The sequence below is a fragment of the Schistocerca gregaria genome, chromosome 5 (assembly GCF_023897955.1).
Source record: "Schistocerca gregaria isolate iqSchGreg1 chromosome 5, iqSchGreg1.2, whole genome shotgun sequence".
Classification (NCBI taxonomy): Eukaryota; Metazoa; Arthropoda; class Insecta; order Orthoptera; family Acrididae; genus Schistocerca; species Schistocerca gregaria.
The window spans coordinates 532,747,232-532,754,317 of record NC_064924.1 but is presented as its reverse complement, the minus strand read 5'-3'; the positions used below and the strand labels follow the sequence as shown (position 1 = coordinate 532,754,317).

Genomic DNA, 7,086 nt, shown 5'->3' with positions numbered 1-7,086 from the left:
TGCCTGATGTCATTTCTAACAAAGATCTTATCCCCCTACCTTGCTCTGAAAGGGACATCTATCCTTGTAATAGTGCCCTGCCTGTCAGTGAGGAGCCAATTTTATATCATTCCTAGCTTATTGCCAATTTTGCTTAAGGGTATCAGGATTGATAGATGTGGGCAGAAGAGTATTAATATTCCACAAGTTAGACAGTGAAGAGTTGAGGGGTACTATTGGTGGCAGGGGTGGCCTTTGAAGCTTTGTGTTGAGTGGAATCAAATGCGAAGTTGAGCCAGGGGAGGGTAGTGTTACAATTACTTAGAGACTTATCATGATATATAATTAAGGCCGACTTAAGATTATGGTTCACTCTTTTAGTGACAGATGCCTGTGGATAATATGGTGTGGTAGTGATGTGCTTAACGGCATTTCTTAGTTTGAGGAGGGATCCCACAAAATCTATAAAGATTTTATCCATGGGGTACTGTTCGTGCTCAGACTGTAATAATCCTCTCGCTATGTTGTTATTGGGTTTGCCTCTTCTACAAGAGTTGCTCTCGCCACCCAAATGCTGGTTATCCCTGTACAATGAAACTTCCTGGCAAATTAAAACTGTGTGCTGGACCAAGACTTGAACTTGGGACCTTTGCCTTTCGAGGGCAAGTGCTCTACCAACTGAGCTACCCAAGCACGACTCACGACCCATCCTCACAGCTTTACTTCTGCCAGTACCTTGTCTCCTACCTTCCAAACTTTACAGAAGCTCTCCTGCGAACCGCAGTTTTAATCTGCCAGGAAGTTTCATATCAGCACACACTCTGCTGCAGAGTGAAAATCTCATTCCGGAAACATCCCTCAGGCTGTGGCTAAGTCATGTCCCCGCAATATCCTTTCTTTCAGGAGTGCTAGTTCTGCAAGGTTTGCAGGAGAGCTTCTGTAAAGTTTGGAAGGTAGGAGATGATGTACTGGCAGAAGTAAAGCTGTGAGGGCGGGTCGTGAGTCGTGCTTGGGTAGCTCAGTTGGTAAAGCATTTGCCCGCGAAAGGCAAAGGTCCCGAGTTCGAGTCTCAGTCCGGCACACAGTTTTAATCTGCCACGAAGTTTCATTTCAGCACACACTCCGCTGCAGAGTGCAAATTTCATTCTGAAAACATCCCTGTACAATGATGTGATCTTGTATCTTTGCAAAGGTCTTGCACAGGCCTAAATATCCAACCACCAACAAACTGTGGAAAGATGGAGGGGACTAACTCAAGAGGCAAGCAAATCCTGAATTGCCCAGGTACTCCCACTTGTTTACACAATACACCATTCTTCAATGAAAATCTCTTAATACCTGATTTTTGGTCTCTAAATCAAACTTCCTATGTTCCAGATAAAACTAGAACTTTTCTGGGGTGAAGAAACAGCCAGTGTCTCAAAGTCATACACAGAATAGTTCAACTCAGAGACAGCTGACCTTCTTGATGCAAAAGCTAAAGGGCATCTTTGACCCTGGTCGCTATGGAGGAGAATTGCGGCAGTCCCTGCACTGGAACATAAGTTTTAACAACATATCTCTTGACATCTCGTGGAAATCGGGTTTTCTGCCGGATATCAGCGTCTTCCAAACACGATATTTCGACATCATTACTTGACGTCTTCATCAGGTGTTCCCTGAGACTGGCTGCTTGCTGGACTGGGTCGCATATTTATGCCTGCCCGGTGCATGGTGTTCTGTTTGCCATTCCCTAGTCGGTCCACGCCCACTAGCCACGCTGTCCTGCCGGCCGGGAAAGTCTAAGAAATTACAACATATCTGTTGCTGAAACTGAGCATAGCCAACACCAGGAAATTTGTGATAGTAGTCTTAATAGCTTCAAAAGCACTCTGTTGGCTTTCACCCCATACAAAATTTTCCCCTTTCTTGAGCAAATTATTAAGAGGGGCAGCAAACTGAGCAAAAATGAGGTTGAACCTAAGGATATAATTAGCCATTCCAATAAATCTGACTACCTCTTTCTTAGTCATCTGTTGAAGGAACCCCTCCAAATCTTTTGTTTGCTCTTGGTCAATACTGATACCATTCCCAGAAACCAGTTGACCTAAAAAAGAAACCTGACGTCAAACAAGGGTAATCTTAGAAGGCTTGACAGTTAGCCCAGCATTGTGAAACTTCTCCAACACCTTTTTAAGATGGACGAGGTGATCCTCAAATGAGCCCCTGTAAATGACCACATCAGCAAGGTAATTAAATACACAGACAAACTTCAAATCCCCCAAGATGTGATCCAACAAACGAGAGAGAACAATGGTTCCAGTGGCCAAACCAAAGGGCACCCTGTTGAACTCATATAGGTTCCAGTTGGTGCAAGAAGCTACAATGTGCCTAGATTTGATAAGAGGCTTGATTCAAATCAAGCACAGTGAACCAGTTAGCCCCAGACAGCCATGTAAAACAGTCGTGAAGATCAGGTAAGGGGACTGACTCTAAAACAACCTTTTTATTCAGCAGCCTATAATCCACGACCAACCTATAGTCCTGACTTTGAGCCTAAGGTGTAAGGACTTTGAGCCTAAGGCACAAGAATAAGTAGAAGGCCAGATTACCCTATCCTGCAACATATTAGTTAATTATGCTTCAAGATTTTCATTTCAGGGGGTGAAAGCCAATAGGGAGACTGCTGAACCAGAATATCATCAATCAGGTGTATCTCATACTGGATCACACTAGTTACTCCCAGCTTATTAGATAAAACATCAGGAAACTCCCTCAACAAGCCCAACATATGCTTAGCCTACTCCTACTGTGATGCAGAAAGCTGGGATATTTTTACTTCCCCTCTTTGTTTTGCCAAATGCCTCCTTAAAATTCGTTTTTCCAGTTTTAACTAATTACCCTTAACAGACGTGAATATAATCTGCATTTCCATGAAAGAGAAAGGTTGAATTTATTTTGACTATTCCTAGTTAGTATTCTTTGTTATTGGGTGAAACTAGTAATTGTTTTGAAACTTAAATTCTATTATTGAAGTATAAACAAATATAAATTATGTAATAATTGTAAACATTTGAAAGACAAGATGCTAGTAATCTTAAAGTATCTATTTGTCTCTAGTTGGAAATACGTTAGCAAAATCGGCCCTTCATTAATTCCAAAGTAATTAACAAATTTGTCAAAAGTATTGTTTGCATACTTATATTCTTTAATTTCATGATTTAAACAAATAATTTTGCCTGACTTTTGTAGTAGAAGACACTGTTAAAAAGAACAATTTTTCAATGTATTCAGTTAATTTAATGAGTTAAATTTTAACTGTAATTTCTGTAAATTTAAGTTCGAACAATGTGTAGTTTCAGGGCCTGTTATTGTTATGATATATAAACGCCTGATTTTTGGTCACGAGACAGTCAGTCCATGGCCGAGTTTCAGATAAGGAACCTTTATTGTTTAGATCAACAATAATGCATCCATAAAATAAGTGTTACACAATCAGGCCCTGTGTTAAAACAATGACAGTGACTGTTTGCATGTTTACCTTTCTATTCTTCAAGAACTGTGAACTTTGTGGTTATGTTTTTACTGCTCATAGATACACTACAGTAAACTACTGTAGCAGTATGTGGATGTTTGCCTGAAAACTATTAACGAGGCTTATCGAAAGTTAAACGATAGTACACCGGCCATATTAAATGTGTATATGGGGTTGTTAAAAGAGAAAGTAAACAACTGTGAAATGCAAATGTGCATCTGTCAGCTACATCATTCAAAGTAAGTCAGTGTTTACCTCCAAACCCCTTTTTCAGCCAGTGTAGCAACTCAGTACATCGACACCACGGACAATTAACAAATAAAGAAATAAAGAAGGTGAACTGCTACACTACAAAAGATGAGCCATATCAAATTCCACAGTCTTGCAACTTATTGAATTAGTCACACTTGGACAACGACAAAAACAGAGGGCTATCTCCTTGGCTGGCAAAAATTTAAAGAAGAAGGCGTGACTAGCAAAATCATAGATCAATCCTGTTCCTTGAATAAAATCACAGATGTGCAACAGATTAACTTCTAGGTTCTTTACAACCAGGCAAGCAACCAGCCAGGAGAAATTGCAAATGGACAAGCTACTGCACACCTCCACAATCAGAGGCAACTCTTGCCCATTTTCCACTTGACATCTCTGAGGGCAGAGGCACATGCGAGATAATTTACACAAATGGTCAAACTCCAAATAACACTTATAGTCAAGTAACAAGACAGAACTACCGGAGTCCAATAATATGCACAGAGATTCCTGTCTGACACAGGCACGAACGTAAGGGAGGGATCATCTTGTTGTAGCATGAATATGTGCACATAACGCAGTTGGCCTTCTCCAGCACTTACGAAACCTCCCACCTCATGGTGCCAGCTGTTATGCCTTGTGACCATCACAACTGGACACTCACACACGAGATGATCATGAGTTCCACAATGAAAACAATGCTTGCACTCATGTGAATCAAGTTTGAAAGAGGTTTGTCACCCCTGGAAACTGAAAACACTGCTACCAAACCCACACCTACACTATGCTACTCCTCAGTGAAAGTGAGGGACTCAATAGAATCTACAATTTATTACAATTCATCAAAATAGGTGGGATGGTGAGCAAGCACCTAATGTGATCAATCCTCAGGCCACATGCCCTCTAAGAAATGCTGTGAGACTTGATAATGGACATACCAAGGGCTAGCACGGCTGTGTGCATTCACTCCACATATTGGCTCAACATCTCCAAGGACCGCTGTATCTGCCAATAATACTTTCATTCAAGGCCATTGAAAATAGGTGCCAACAACTTTCTGCCCATAATAAAAGCTTTGAGCTGTCCTATAGAACCCTGGTGTCTCACAATTTCTGAGATCAAAGAACTCAATGTCCCTTTTGGTAAAGGATAAACCAATGATAGATCACGTGGTGCAGTATGCATAAAGCATCAGAATGAAACTCAAACTGTACAATCAGCCACAAAACTTGCTCCACTTGATTTAAACTATTCACAGACTATTCAGAAATACCAGACAGGAAACAAATAATAAGATTGGGTACCTTAGAAAAGTGATCGGAAAGCAGACTACCTAGACTTTGGGCCTCAGAGTACTTATCATCCTCGCTTTTCTAAACTTAGGGTTCTGTCCTTACCTGCAAGTCCCTCGTCAGATCAATCAACTGTTTTACTAACAGGGATAAACCAAGAACCTTCAGTTTCTCGTGACTGTTGAGCTCAACTGACTTAAATCCAACAAGTGATTCCCTAAATGTGCTTGACTCCTAGTGACCAGCCTAGTTGGTTGGCTATCCTCCAGAGAGGAAAGATTTGACTGTACATCATCTAATGCAGCTGAAATGTTATGAAAGAGGCACCTGCCTTCACAACAATATCTGCTGAAAGTCTAAACAGCCTGTCCATTGTTGCACGCAACCTGGTCGCCAATTCTGGGAAACTACCTTCAGCTGAAAGTTGACATATTTGCAGTCATACTGCAAATACTCCTTTTTCAGACTGAAATTCCAGGACACCCTCTGGAATTCATGTTAAGTAATGGCTCCCTAAAAAAAATGAAACAACATATGAGTACAATACCTTGAAAAGGAGAAATATATTACCACTATAATCACAATAAACAACGAATGATGTGAAAGGGTAGGCAACTCTAAGCCCCCCACCCCACCACACAGAACATAACCATGTTGTGCTATCAACTAATACCTCACAACTAGGGTGGGGTAGCCTTAAGGGAAAAACATGGAAGGTGGAACCACACATTTAGCCATTTGTTGTTTTGTCTAATAGACTTTATTAATTAATGACAACATTAACATTACAATTTAAAAACGTATTAAATGAATCAGAAATCTGACCAAAATTTGAACAAGCTGGAACCATTTAAACATAGCTTTAACAATTGTACCATTAAGAGCAGGACATTAAAATCAGAAGTAACAAGAAAAGTTACATTAACTGAGCATGGCTGCAAGCAGGTTCGACATACAATTTTATCAACAAAATGAATTACAATAACAGTTGTTAAATGTACTAACAAATGGCAAGCTTAGGTAACCATTACACAATCAGACAACATTCATCCAAATATGAAAATTATCACAAGGTACATCACTGGTTGTAGCTGTTGGAAGGGCGCTTAACTACACATAACGCTAAATACGAAAATTCCTTAAGCAATAAAATCCACAGTCCCTTAGACAGACCAACAGGCAAGGTATAAAATTTAAAAATAAATGCCCACCCGTATAATGCAACCAAATATTAACAACAACCCTTAATAAACATACAATTGCCCAACATTTATGATAAGTTGAAGTACATCTAATTGAAATGTACTTCAACTGGTACACACCATCAGAAACTTTGGCTCAAACTTAAATGACAATACAATTGCCCAAAATCCCAAGTAGACAGAGAGCTACAGCAGATGGCTATCACAGCCAAAGAGGAACAAGCAGCCAAATTTCACACCAAGAGTAGAAGCTAATGACTGTGGATCAATGTAAGGTTTGGGAGTTTGAATTGATAACTAACAGGCTTAAACTTAATGCACTGGGAAGAAGTAAGAAGAGTGCCATCTTTAGAACGCAAGTTACAGAGGTATAATGAGGAAGTACGTCAGCTTGACAAACAGGCTTTAACCTCCTGGGCTCTCTCAACTAACCAAATGGATCTAACAACTGGTTTTATATAAATGGTGACACTCTAGTGTGGCATGCATGAAACAATCAACTTAACTTAACTTAACTTGAGCCTCTGTGACACAACTAGTAGGAGCGGCAGACTGCCAGTTAAGTGTTCAAATGTGTGTGAATTCCTAAGGGAGCAAACTACTGAGGTCACATCAGTCCCTACACTTACACACTACTTAAACTAACAAAAACTAACTTATGCTAAGAACAACATACACACCCATGCCAGAGGGAGGACTCGAACCTCCGACAGAAGGGGCTGCTCAATCCGTGATGTGGATCCTCAAACCGCATGGCCACTCTGCGTGGCACTGCCAGTCACTACACCAACAAACACACACGCCTCTGTTCTGGTCCGAGGAAACAAGAATGTGTCATTTGCGGCCA

At 40.6% G+C, this 7,086-nt stretch overlaps 1 non-coding gene across 1 annotated transcript; it reads right to left on the bottom strand.

The window, feature by feature from the left end:
* Positions 1 to 598: 598 nt before the first annotated feature.
* Positions 599 to 673, bottom strand: Trnas-cga (transfer RNA serine (anticodon CGA)). Its single transcript has one exon. It is a non-coding gene; the product is annotated as a tRNA-Ser (tRNA).
* Positions 674 to 7,086: the final 6,413 nt, after the last annotated feature.